This window comes from Triticum dicoccoides, chromosome 2B, assembly GCF_002162155.2.
Source record: "Triticum dicoccoides isolate Atlit2015 ecotype Zavitan chromosome 2B, WEW_v2.0, whole genome shotgun sequence".
In the NCBI taxonomy this organism is placed as follows: domain Eukaryota; kingdom Viridiplantae; phylum Streptophyta; class Magnoliopsida; order Poales; family Poaceae; genus Triticum; species Triticum dicoccoides.
In genome coordinates, this window is record NC_041383.1 from 793,914,162 (window position 1) to 793,926,282 (window position 12,121).

Here is a 12,121-nt window from a genome sequence, read left to right on the forward strand (position 1 = left end):
CCTTTTTAGAGTTCATTTTGTAGTGCTTTTCAATTTCACGGTCATTTAGATCTAAAAAATCAGTAAATGCATCGAAAATAGCAAATTATGTCAGAAAGGGTTGAAAGTTGATGACGTAGATTTGAATTGTGCATCTGAACGCAGAAAAAGTCCGGAGTTGTATTAAGTTATTAAAATATTTAATAGCCGGTGTAACAGATGAGTTTTCATCTGAAACCATGATACTTCAAAAGAGATTGTCCGGTTTGTACACGAAGTGCATCCAGTTTTTGCCGTAACCCTCTCTACTTTTTTGCACATGCTATGCAGGTGAAATGATGATACCTTGCCAAGTTTCAACCTTTTCAAAGTTCATTTTGTAGTGCTTTTCAATTTCACGGTCATTTAGATCTCAAAACAAATCAGTAAATGCATAGAAAATAGCAAAAATACATTGATCAGTACCGCCTTTCAGCCAAAACGCGCTACTACTACAGAGAAATACATCAAAAATACATTGATCATCAATGATCTTTGTGTGTACAATCTGAATTGTCAATATGAGTCCTCACCGGTTTAGAAACCGGAGAAGACTCATATTGTGGCCACAAATTCTACACATAGAGTTCAATGAAGACCAAGTGCTTGTGATAGTTTGAGAAGTAACATATTTAAGGTGGTAAAAGCTCTGTTAGCGGAGAGAGGTGGGACTAAAAAACCGCTACAGAATGAATCTACTAGAGACTTCTAATATCGGTTCATGCCTCGAACCGGTACTAAAGGTACTGGTGGGGCCCCAGCCTGACCACAGTCTGCCACACCCTCTTTAGTACCGGTTCGTGGCTCGAACCGGTACTAAAGGTTCACCACGAACCGGTACTAAATGATCTCCGCCCCCCCCTAGCCGTTGGGACCGGCACTAATGATCACATTAGTGCCGGTTTTGTTACAAACCGGGACTAATGTGCTTCACATTAGGCCCTTTTTCTACTAGTGCTCAAGCGTTGCCTAGGCGCTAGGCCATGGCTAACCGCCTCGCTTATGCCTAGCATTTTTCTCAACCTTGGCTATAAGTAAATCACTGGGACAAATGTCTATACAAAAAACAAGCTGAGTTCATACCAGCTTTCTTTACCACGATCACTTCATCTAATTATCGTCATTATTGCCTTTCACTTACATGATCAAATGGTGTGGAAAATAAATAACACGGTGAAAGCATCGCTGTGGACTAAGTTGAAATCCGCAAATAAATGTATATGAAGGAAAAGACATATAAATAATATCTGATCTTCTTATTAGTTAAGAGATAAAGCACATAAGAGCCAACTGGAATTCTTTTTGTTATCTTCTCCTTTTAAAACAGGACTCAATAAGAGATAAAGAAAAAGAAGCAAAAGAAGAAAATAAAAGAAACAAAAGATAAGTGGAAGAAAGACTTTTTAGCAATTTCAAAATATTTTTCTAGAGCGAATGAAGATTTCAGAAAAACACACAAAAATATTTTTGAAGTCTTGATTTTTCCTAAGAACGCACGCTAAATATTAATACTCCCTCCGCAAATCCATAATACTTGTCACTGGTTTAGTGCAAAGTTAGTACAAATTTAATATGGATCATTTTCCATGACAACACAACAAATGTCATAATAACAACACAACTTTGTACTAAACCAGCGACAAGTAATATAGATTGGTGGGAGTATAATATTATTTGTTATACAAATGTAATGTGTATTATTAAAAATTACACTTACGCTATGCTAAATTAAATTTTATTTTGAGAAAAACTTTATGCTAGTTTGCTCCTTTTTGTGACACAAAAGATATATAATACAAAAAAAGGCATGGCTTATTGAATCAATGTTTTACAGTTGCATAAATTGCATATATGTATGTATTTGTGTGTGCTTTTTTAATATCCCTAAATATCTTGGTAAGATCTCTAAATGGTATGATCTATCAGATATGTTCATAGTGTTTTGTAATGTTTGATTATGTAAAGTAAATGTGTAGAAACTTCTAGAGCATAAATTGAACTATTGACATAATTATTTACTTGTTTTTCAAGGTCAAATATGACTTACAGGAAGGCATTAAGAGACCCTCCTGGCCCAACCCTAGATATTCTAAAATCCTTTATCAAACCTGCTCTGCGTACACGGGTTAGGTGATAAACTAACAATGATTGTTGGTGAAAATGGTGATCTAGATGACCCAACAATCCTAACAATACATTAAGCTAGTCAACTACATTTCATTATTTTTTATCAAATTTATTTATAATTTGTTCCGTGCAACACACTGAGAATCAAGAAATTCATACTAATTAGACCCACCATAGATGGTTGATACACTCGTGTCATAGTTGCCGTACCAACGTGGTTGAATCAAGATTATCACGGATGTCGTCAGCATGGCGTGCACAACAAAGTGGGGGGGGGGGGTATCGTGATTCTAGAACAAGCTCCGAATTATTATGTTTGAATGTTTTATTGTTATTTATTTTACTTTCGTGACATGATGACCCGAGCTTGCCCTTCCTTGCGGCACCGTAGATAAGAACATGTGAAAGGATCAAAGATGTTGACTAGAGGGAGTGAATAGGAGACTAAAACTTTTATCCTAACTTCCAATTTTAGGGATAGTGCGGATATGCAGTCTACGGCGACAACAACCTATATGGCAAGCAATAGCAACAATCTAGCTAGGAAGCGCAACAAGTAAAGGCATGAAAATGAATTAACCATACAAGTTGGAGATGAGGATGTATCCCAAAGTTCGCACTATTGGGGGAGTGGTAATCTCAGATGGAGAGGTGCCAAGCCAAAGCTCTCGGGCGCCACCAAGTGGCTCATCATTTTCTTCCTTTGAGTCACTACTAGGATGAGTCTCAAATCACTTGTGGTTGATCTTAAAGGCGACCACCAGACCTTTACAAACTTCATGGAGCACACCACCGCCTAGGAGTCCTGAGTACCCAAGAGTGACAAATTTGGTGACGAACAACTATGGGGATCACAAATTGGTTTGGTCAAAGTGTAGATTGGGTGATTCCCTTTCAATCCTCAAAGTTTGGTGGAGTTTTAGTGGAGGAATCAAGCTTTTAGGATTTGGCAATGGTGGAGAAAGCTCAAGAAGAAGATTAGGGTTGGAGGAATAAGAAGGGTGGGTATAAATGTCTCCTCGCTTTGTTCTAGTTGTTGCCCACCAGCACACCTCGGGGACCTGAGCTAAAGGGTTAACCTGCGGTCACCCAAAAGGAAACTCTTAACCCCGGGGACCCAGGGGTCAGGGACTCTGGGACCCCGCTTATACAAAGAGGAAAACCTCCACTCCGGGATCAGAGTTTCCAAGGACTTTCCAAAATTGGTGCAATCTCCTCGACGCTCTTTGTAGTGTGGTTTTCCTACGACTCAAATAAAATCAAAAAACATTTGAGCCTTCAGAAAATTGACTTTTTCGCTTTTTGTAATGTGGTCAACCATTTCCATAATGTTTCGCCAGAGACCATTGTTCTGAGATAAACTTGATAACCGGCATTCTCTCACTAATCATACCATTATCAACACAAAAAATACATTTGCGGTCTAGGTGCACTTTCAACATGGACTAGTAAGCGTGCACGTGCAACGCACGTCTCGACTAATACTATTTGTTTCAAGATTGACCACAATGTGAATCCTTTTTTGAACAATTTATTTCAAGATTGAAGCCTAAAAGGAACAAAAAAAAAGCTCAGATAAATTTAATAATATGTTTCCACCTAACCAATTTGAACACTCTCTTTTCTCGAGAAACCAGTCTAAATACTCTTTTGTATGGCATGAGCCAAATTTAGACAACACACTTTCTAATTTATTTAGGAATAAATAAATAAAACATGGTCGTTAATAACCGGTCAATGTGGAGTGCCCGATAAAGTTAGTCTCATGCATTACATCTTGCACTGACGTGTGCTCGACAAGCACGTCCACATAAGAGGTAGCGGCAAGGGCGTCCACCCCAGAGATAGCGGCGCCAAGAGCCATCTCTGAAGCTACTCTTCTACTGGAAATCCAACACACTACCCTGAATATGCGGCATGTTAGCATGATCACTTTCTATTCCAGTGGATACAGGTCTGATTAGAACAAAAACTCCCAAGAGTGACCCAAATTTAGAAGAAGTGAGAAAAAAAACCAAATTTTTGTAGACCATGGGATTCAATGATGTTACTTGGGTGAAGGGAAGGGCGTCCAGGTGAAAGGTCTCCTGCTACCCATGCAGAAATTGCTCGTCCTTCTATGTTTCTCCATCCCATGCCTGTAAGACAAATGACAGCATCCTCTCTCAGAAGCAATTCATTGAACATTTGCGGGGCATCAAACAAACAAACTAACCCGGAGGACATCCACTTTCAGATCGACGAGGGAAAAATCGAGCCTGGGAACAGGGCGGCACTGCCTTTCACACCATCCGTGCCTGTCAATTTTTCCAATAGATGGTAAAAAATTATGCAACTAAATTAAGATGCAAAACATTGAAATTATGGTAAATAATTGCCTTCCTAAATGAGTATATGACATGAATGGATTGGCAAGTAGACAGAAGATCGACGATAAGGTGTGAAATACAGGTTGACATTCTTCTTTCTGTAAGCGCATTTGCACATGTTATTTAAGTTTCTCTTTTTGCTTCTCCAACCCAGGTTAACAACAGTTCATTTACAGTAAATATTGAGATGAAAAAGATGTTATTTGAAAGGACAACACCATACTAAGAAAACGATCATGATCATGCAGCAACCTAAGACGCTGGCAGTATTGACAATTTGAAGTTGCATTTGTACATGTGCCACATGATGTTTAAGGTGCGAACCCCTGCACTTTGGCAAACTAAATGACACACTGTCCCATGATGTTGGTCGTGCCGTTTTGGGCAACCGTATCACCCCATTTAAAAAAATAGTGACTGTAATGGCATGAGGTGACATGAACATTGCACATGTAATGGAGCTAGCTTAACAAAATAAAGCCAATTCTTTGTCTGACACCTTTTCAGAAAATATAGTATCTAACAAACCATATTGAATCCAAATACAAGTTTGGGACTGGGTCAATCATATAAACCATTGACATAGTACATATATTTCTTCCAAGACAAGATAAATGATTAACTACTTGGCTACTCTGTCATACCCACTTCATAATAATAAAAAAAGAACACCAATAAACTATTTAACTTATGGAAGAAAACAAACAACACATGAAGACAATAAATGCATAGCCGATGAGAAAGTATCCTAAAAATCAAAATACGCTTTCAGTTTTTCTCCTCCCTAATGTTATCTTCTTTTCTAAGCTAGGTTACAAAATCTATAGGGATGCCGAGTAGCTTCTCCTCTTGTTTCTCTTCTGGACTCTCCTAGTGCAGCGCCATGTAGGACACGAACTGATCGGTCACGGCTGGATTGCAGTGGAGTGGGTGCCGATGGCTATGCTTGAGCCTATTTCTCAAATGCAATGGGAGAGAGTTTTATAGAAAATATACAACAAGAAGATTCCACACCATGGCCGGAAGCACTCAAGGTCAGAAACAATTCTTGCCGTTCTTTCCAGTTTTGGTGGCTGCGAAAAGCATAATATGACCATGACTACAAGATCTTTCAGTAGGAAAATGGAGTAATGGCTCACACAGAGATATTAAGAAAAGGAACCATGATATACCTCAGGAGACAGCACTCCAATATCTAAATGGTTGGTGGAAATTCAGGTTGGCTAGGACAATTTTCTAAGCAATGATATAAACAAATGGATTAGATACTTGTTTCCTGAATCTACCTCGCCGACTAAACGAACCTACATTCTGTAACCTTATAAGAACTTAGAGCAAAGCACAACTACTAACTTAACAGTTGAGGGGATAAACCGGAATAGAGAATTGAGGATCAACCTAACTGGAAGAAGGTAACAAAAGGGATACGTGGAAGCAGATGAGACTGTGCTAGTCAACGTTTGATGCATATAATAGAACATGGTAGAACATCTGATGAATGTGATCGCAAATTTATGTTTTATAAAGATATGCCTAACTCCTCAATAGTTGGTTAATCATTAGGATAAAATGCAAGAATTCTTTATAAGATCTTAAAAGCGGAATGGACCACATCTACCAGAAAAAAGGCTTTCATATAAACATCTTTGCAAAAAACGCAACCTAATACTGCATGTATAAGTAATCAAAAATCATCATGCAAAAAGCTAAACAAACCCAACAATTGCTATGAGAGAATGATGGTTCCTGGTGGTGCAGAACATTGCCGGGAGAGGACCTGAAGGCAGAGCACATGAAAACAACGACTGACACCGTCCTAACCTATGAAGCACTGATACAGCGATACGGGCGTGGCAATACGGGATAACACCAATTTCTAGAAACAGCAATATGGCAATACGGCAAGTATATGTAAATAATATTATTAAATGACGTGTAATAGAAAACTAACATGAAAAAATATGTGATATGAGATCAAAATACCACCCCATTGGCTGCCTGATTGCCTCCATGCCTCTTTTCTTTTCTAGTCTTCAATGATCATCCATGCCATCAACTCCTCATGGTGTATACAAAATAGAAAATACATCACATGATATTAGACTTGATAATACGAGATAGACAAGCAAGAAAAGTGGAAAGCAGTAAACAAGTTGGCTTGTAGCATACCGTATGAATATATAGTTCCTTGTTCCAACAAGTTTCAGTTCTGAATTCTCAATGGCCATAGACAAATAAAGCAAAAGTTCACTAAGGTAACATCATAAATAGGAAGATCCATAGTCAACCCATGCACAAAGGAGCTATGGGCAGAAGTTATGGTTAGTATTGGGCTTGTACTGGGCTGGTCATATCCTAGTCGTGTCGTGGACGGTGAATAGTACGCATCCGCATTTTTTCTTAAAAAATAAAATCAAAACGCAATACTCTAGTGGTATGTATATTGCGGCCGTATTAGCCATATCGACTGTTAGGAATAGCAACTATGCGAGACGGGATCAATATACGGAATACCGTCGAAAGACTCCTCTCACGGCTTCCGTGTGCGGCGGTGACCGCTCTACGTCAACTCCCAGTGGCTTTCACATCAACGACATACAGGATGGGGATACACCGATTTTGCATGTATCGGTGCTTCGTAGGTCCACTAGTAGAAAAACCCCCATTCGTCCCAGTTGGTTAGGGCCTTTTGTCCCGGTTCTTGAACCTGGACTAAAGGGTCGTTACCAATGCCCTAGACCTTTAGTCCCGGTTGTAACACGAACCGAGACAGATGGGCCTCCACGTGGCCGGTGCGCCGAGCCCAGGCAGGAGGGCCTTTGGTCCCGGTTGGTGGCACCAACCGGGACCAAAAGGCATCCACACGTCAGCATTTCAGGGGCTGGGGTTTTTTGTTTTTTAGGGGGGGGGGTTGGGGGTTTTGGGGGGTTAATTTAGGTGTTTCATATATTGTGTTAGCTAGCTAATTAATAGAGAGAAGTGTTCTCTCTTATGTCCGTGCTTGGTCGACGCTACGTACTATACATAGAGAGGCCCTCGACACGCTAGCTAGTAAGAAAATGAAGGAAACCATTAAGTACAGAAGTTCGTCATGCATACCGAGAGAAGTGATCGATCGACTTCTCCTTCTCCGAGAGATTGGTCGAACAACAAGTTTTCGTATTATCTATCTCACGCTGCTACATACATATACAATATGTAAGATCTCTTACAATCCCCTAGCATTTAAAATCAACTTCCACATGGTATTCTCCGGCTTTATTGATGACGTGGTCAAGAAAGAATCCCGCCAATTCCTCTTAAATTGCTTTCATGCGATCTTGTGGTAGGAGTTCATTCCGCATCTGCCATGTCTAATTTGAAGAAGGGGTTAATACATATATATGAATGAAACTCAACAGAAATGATGGTGTAATAAAATGAAATTGTGAATATTATTTCTTACGCACTTCATATTGTCTTTTAGAGTAGCCCCGCTTATTTTTCAAAGTCGCGTTGTAGATGAACTCGCACACGTAGTATCCACAGTAATCATTCCCTTGTTCCTGCCACAAGCACTTTACGAGAAATAGAGGTCAATCAAACTGATAATGAAGCATTATAAATGGCATTGATGAAAGTATAGCTATAGAATCAACGGGAGATGCGTGCAACTAGCTAGCTAGTAGTACTTACTTTCGGGTATGTATATCGCAGCTTCTTCGGCAGTCCCGGAGCTTCTGCGGTGAACTGTTTCCAAACCCTGCAAGACAAAGAAAATAATTATTATTACTTGAGATATCAGGAAATAAACAAAAAGTTGCCAATATGGCGCGATAATGATCGATTGAACTTACTTGTTGAGCATTTTAGTCATGTCCGCATAGGTTTCGGTATCTTTTCGTCTCGAGTCTAAGACGGTTACTAGTCCCCGCTCAAGCTTAATCTTCAGAAGAACATAGTAGAAGTTGCGCACGCATGCATAACTCATCAGTTACATTACTATAATCTTGCTCGAGTAATAAGGGAAACCGAATATGCACACGACAGTAACACTCACTCGAAGTTGTAAGGAAAGAGTATTAAATCTTTGTTTTGATTTTTGATCAATGATTGTAGCAAGTAGGCCTCGGCCTCTTCGTCGTCCTTTGTATCCAGAAATTCATCTATGATCTTTGTGTTAATGAACGCAATATCATACATTTCTTGTTTTCTGCACTCGACGATTTTCAATCTGCATAATATAGTGAGGATAATTAATTATAAATACATGCAATGAAAGAACTGAGCTATATATAGAGACTTAATGACAGAAATAGTACTTACAGACAGTAGCAAAAGACCGTTAATTTATCGAGGGCCTTTTGATTGAAGAACTCGAAGAATTCCTCAAATGGAACAGGCAACAGATCAGTTCCAACGAGGTCGTGCTCCACTTTAATTCTCAGATACAAAGTATTTGTCCCCCCAGACTCTCTGCAGGTTTTCATGTACCAATTATGGAATCTTCGCATCATCATTGTTAGAGATTTTTCATCTTTGACGAGAGGCTTCCCGTACTCGTATCTGTGTTCGTCCACCTCCAAGAAATCAAAATGTACATCGTCAGGCAGGTAATCTCTAAGATTGCTATAACCGGGCACCGTCCCCCGAGCATTAGCGACGATGTCGCTAGACACATTGAGCGGGAGGCGCGATTTCTTTGCTTGTTCCCCCCCCCCCATGTGTTGAAGTTATCGGGAGGGGGTTATGTCGACAACGATGACATACGTACATGGGAAAATAATATTATCGGGGAGGGGGTATATCGACCCCCCCCTCGTGTTGAAGTTATCGGAAGGGGTATATCGACGACGACAGACCCGATAAAACATAAGAAAATGAAGAAGAAATAAAAATAGGAGAAGAAGAAAGGAATAGAGGAGAAGATCGAAGAAAAAAAGAAGAAGAAAAAATAGGAGAAGAAGAAAGGAATAGAAGAGAAGAAGAAAAAAATAGAATAGGAGAAGAAGAAAGGAATAGAATAGGAGAAGAAGAAAATAGAATGTTTCTATTTTTTTTTCTCTTCTATTCCTTTCTTCTTCTCCTCTTCTTTTTCTTCTTTTTTCCTCTTCTTCTTCTTTCTTCCTCTTCTTATTTTCCTTTCTCCTTCTCGGTCTATGCACGATAGAAAATTCTGAAAAAATACATCTATGATCCCTCATACATACATACATAGAAAAAATACATCTAAAAAATACATATATGATTCCTCATACATACATACATACAAAAAACATCAGAAAACAACATATAAGAACACCTAAAAAATACATATATGATCCCTCACACATACATACCTACATCTAAATTTCTTTTATGAACAACTAAAAACATCTGAAAACAGCATATAAGAACATCTAAAAACATCTAAACAAATAGCATATATATATATATATATATATATATATAACAAAAAAAGAAAGCTAGGGGCGGGGCGGGGCAGGGGCGCAGGTGCGCGAGGCAGGGCAGAGGTGCGGGAGTGAGGCAGGGCAGGGGCGCGAGGCAGGTGCTCACAGGGGGTGGCGGGGCACGGCGAGCGGCGTCGGGGCAGGCGCAACGGCATGGGGAGTGGTGCCGGCGTCGGGGCAGATGGCGTCGAGGGCGTCGGCGGCGGCGAACTTGAGCAGCCTGATGGTGTCGGGCAGCGGCGGTGACGGTGGCGCGGACCAGCCTGACGGCGTCGGGGCAGGCTCGGCGGCAACAACGACGAGGAGCAGGGGGCGTCAGGCGGAGAAAGTGATTTATTTTGGAGAAACTGCTAAGTCCTGCTTATATACACAGCGCACTGGTCCCGGTTCGTGGCACAAACCGGGACGAATGCCCCCTTTGGTCCCGGTTCTGCCACCAATCGAGACCAAAGGTCTCTTTTCAGCAGCTCAAAGGGCGGGAAATAGAGGCCTTTGGTCCCGGTTGGTGGCACCAACCGGGACTAAAGGGGGGCATTGGTTCCGGTTGGTGCCATGAACCGGTACCAATGCACCCCTTTAGTCCAGTTGGTGCCACCAACCGGGACCAAAGGCCTTGTGCTGCCCCGCATCAAAAGTTTAGTACCACCTCGCTAGCTGAGAGAGCTCGAGAGTGGTTTATAAGCGCTCCTGCGCCCACCCTCTCGAGCTTAGGCTTTCGGGCCTAACCGTACGATGTGTGCCTGTGGGCCTACTGGGCCTTCTGCGGGCCTGAATCCTGGCCCATGGTAGGGTTTCTAGTCGTATTCAGGCCGTGGAGCCCCAGTAGGTGGCATTTTTTTTGTTTTTTTGTTTTCTTTGTTGCTTTATTTATTTTATTTTATTTCTACTTACAACAAAATACTTACTGTTGCTATTTTTATTTATTTTATTAAAGTTTATTTCTAATTATTTTTCTTTTAGGTCACAAAAATTATAAACTTTCTGTTAGTGCCATTAGTTTTCAAATTTGAATAGTTAAAATTACTGTGTTTAAAATTCAAAGTTTTTTTCCAATTTTTTTGTTTTGTTTTTTGCATTATTTATTTTGTTTTGTTTTTTGCTTTATTTTTAATTCTTTTTGCTTTTAGGTCAGCAAAATTATAAACTTTCTCTTAGTGCCATTACTTTTAGAAAAATTATTTTGTTTTTTTGTTTTCTTTGTTGCTTTATTTATTTTATTTTGTTTCTACTTACAACAAAATACTTAGTGTTGGTATTTTTATTTATTTTATTAAAGTTTATTTTTAATTATTTTTCTTTTAAGTCACAAAAATTATAAACTTTCTGTTAGTGCCATTAGTTTTCAAATTTGAATAGTTAAAATTTGAATTCTTTGAAATTTGTGTGAATCACAAGTTTGTGATTAACTTTACTAAAAAAATGAGCATAGATGCGCCTATAGAGAAAATTCAACCTAAATTCATAATAAATTTCTATGAATTTCAAAGAAATTCAGTATGAATTTAGGTCAAATTCCCTGTATAAAGGCATCTATTTTCACTTTGAGAGGAGCTCAACAAGGCAGAGAGGGAGGGGCTTATAAACCGGTGTGAGCGCCCTTCGGTTGGCGAGGTGGGACTAAACTCTGACCGCAACGAGGACCAACCCTTTAGTCCCGGTTTGTGGCAGAAACCGGGACTAATGGTCATGGGCCTGGGGCGAGGCGCATTGGTCCCGGTTCGTGCGTGGAACCGGGACCAAAAGGTCCAGACGAACCGGGACCAATGACCCACGTGGCTGCCCTCTTGAGTGCTCTTGGTGAGAACATGGTTGACAAGGAGCGAACCGGGCGTAATGGTATTACGAGGGCCGAACCATAAGACATTAAAACATTTCAAATGAACTCTGAAAAAGTTGAAAGTTGACATGGTATCATAATTTCACCCACATAGCATGTGCATGTACAAAATGGACAATGGTATCATACTCGTCTGTTACAAAGTTGGCATGGTATCATCATAATAGTTGCGGGAGAAAGTCTTCACTTTTTCTTCGCTTGTGTCATTTGCTTATTGCGCCGTAACCATGGATAACCTTCATCGTTTATCAGGATGCTTGGGTCAGCCTTGACTTTGAAAGGAGGAATTTCATGAAACTTTTCATAATCTTCAGACATGTCTATCTTGCCCTTCACTTCCA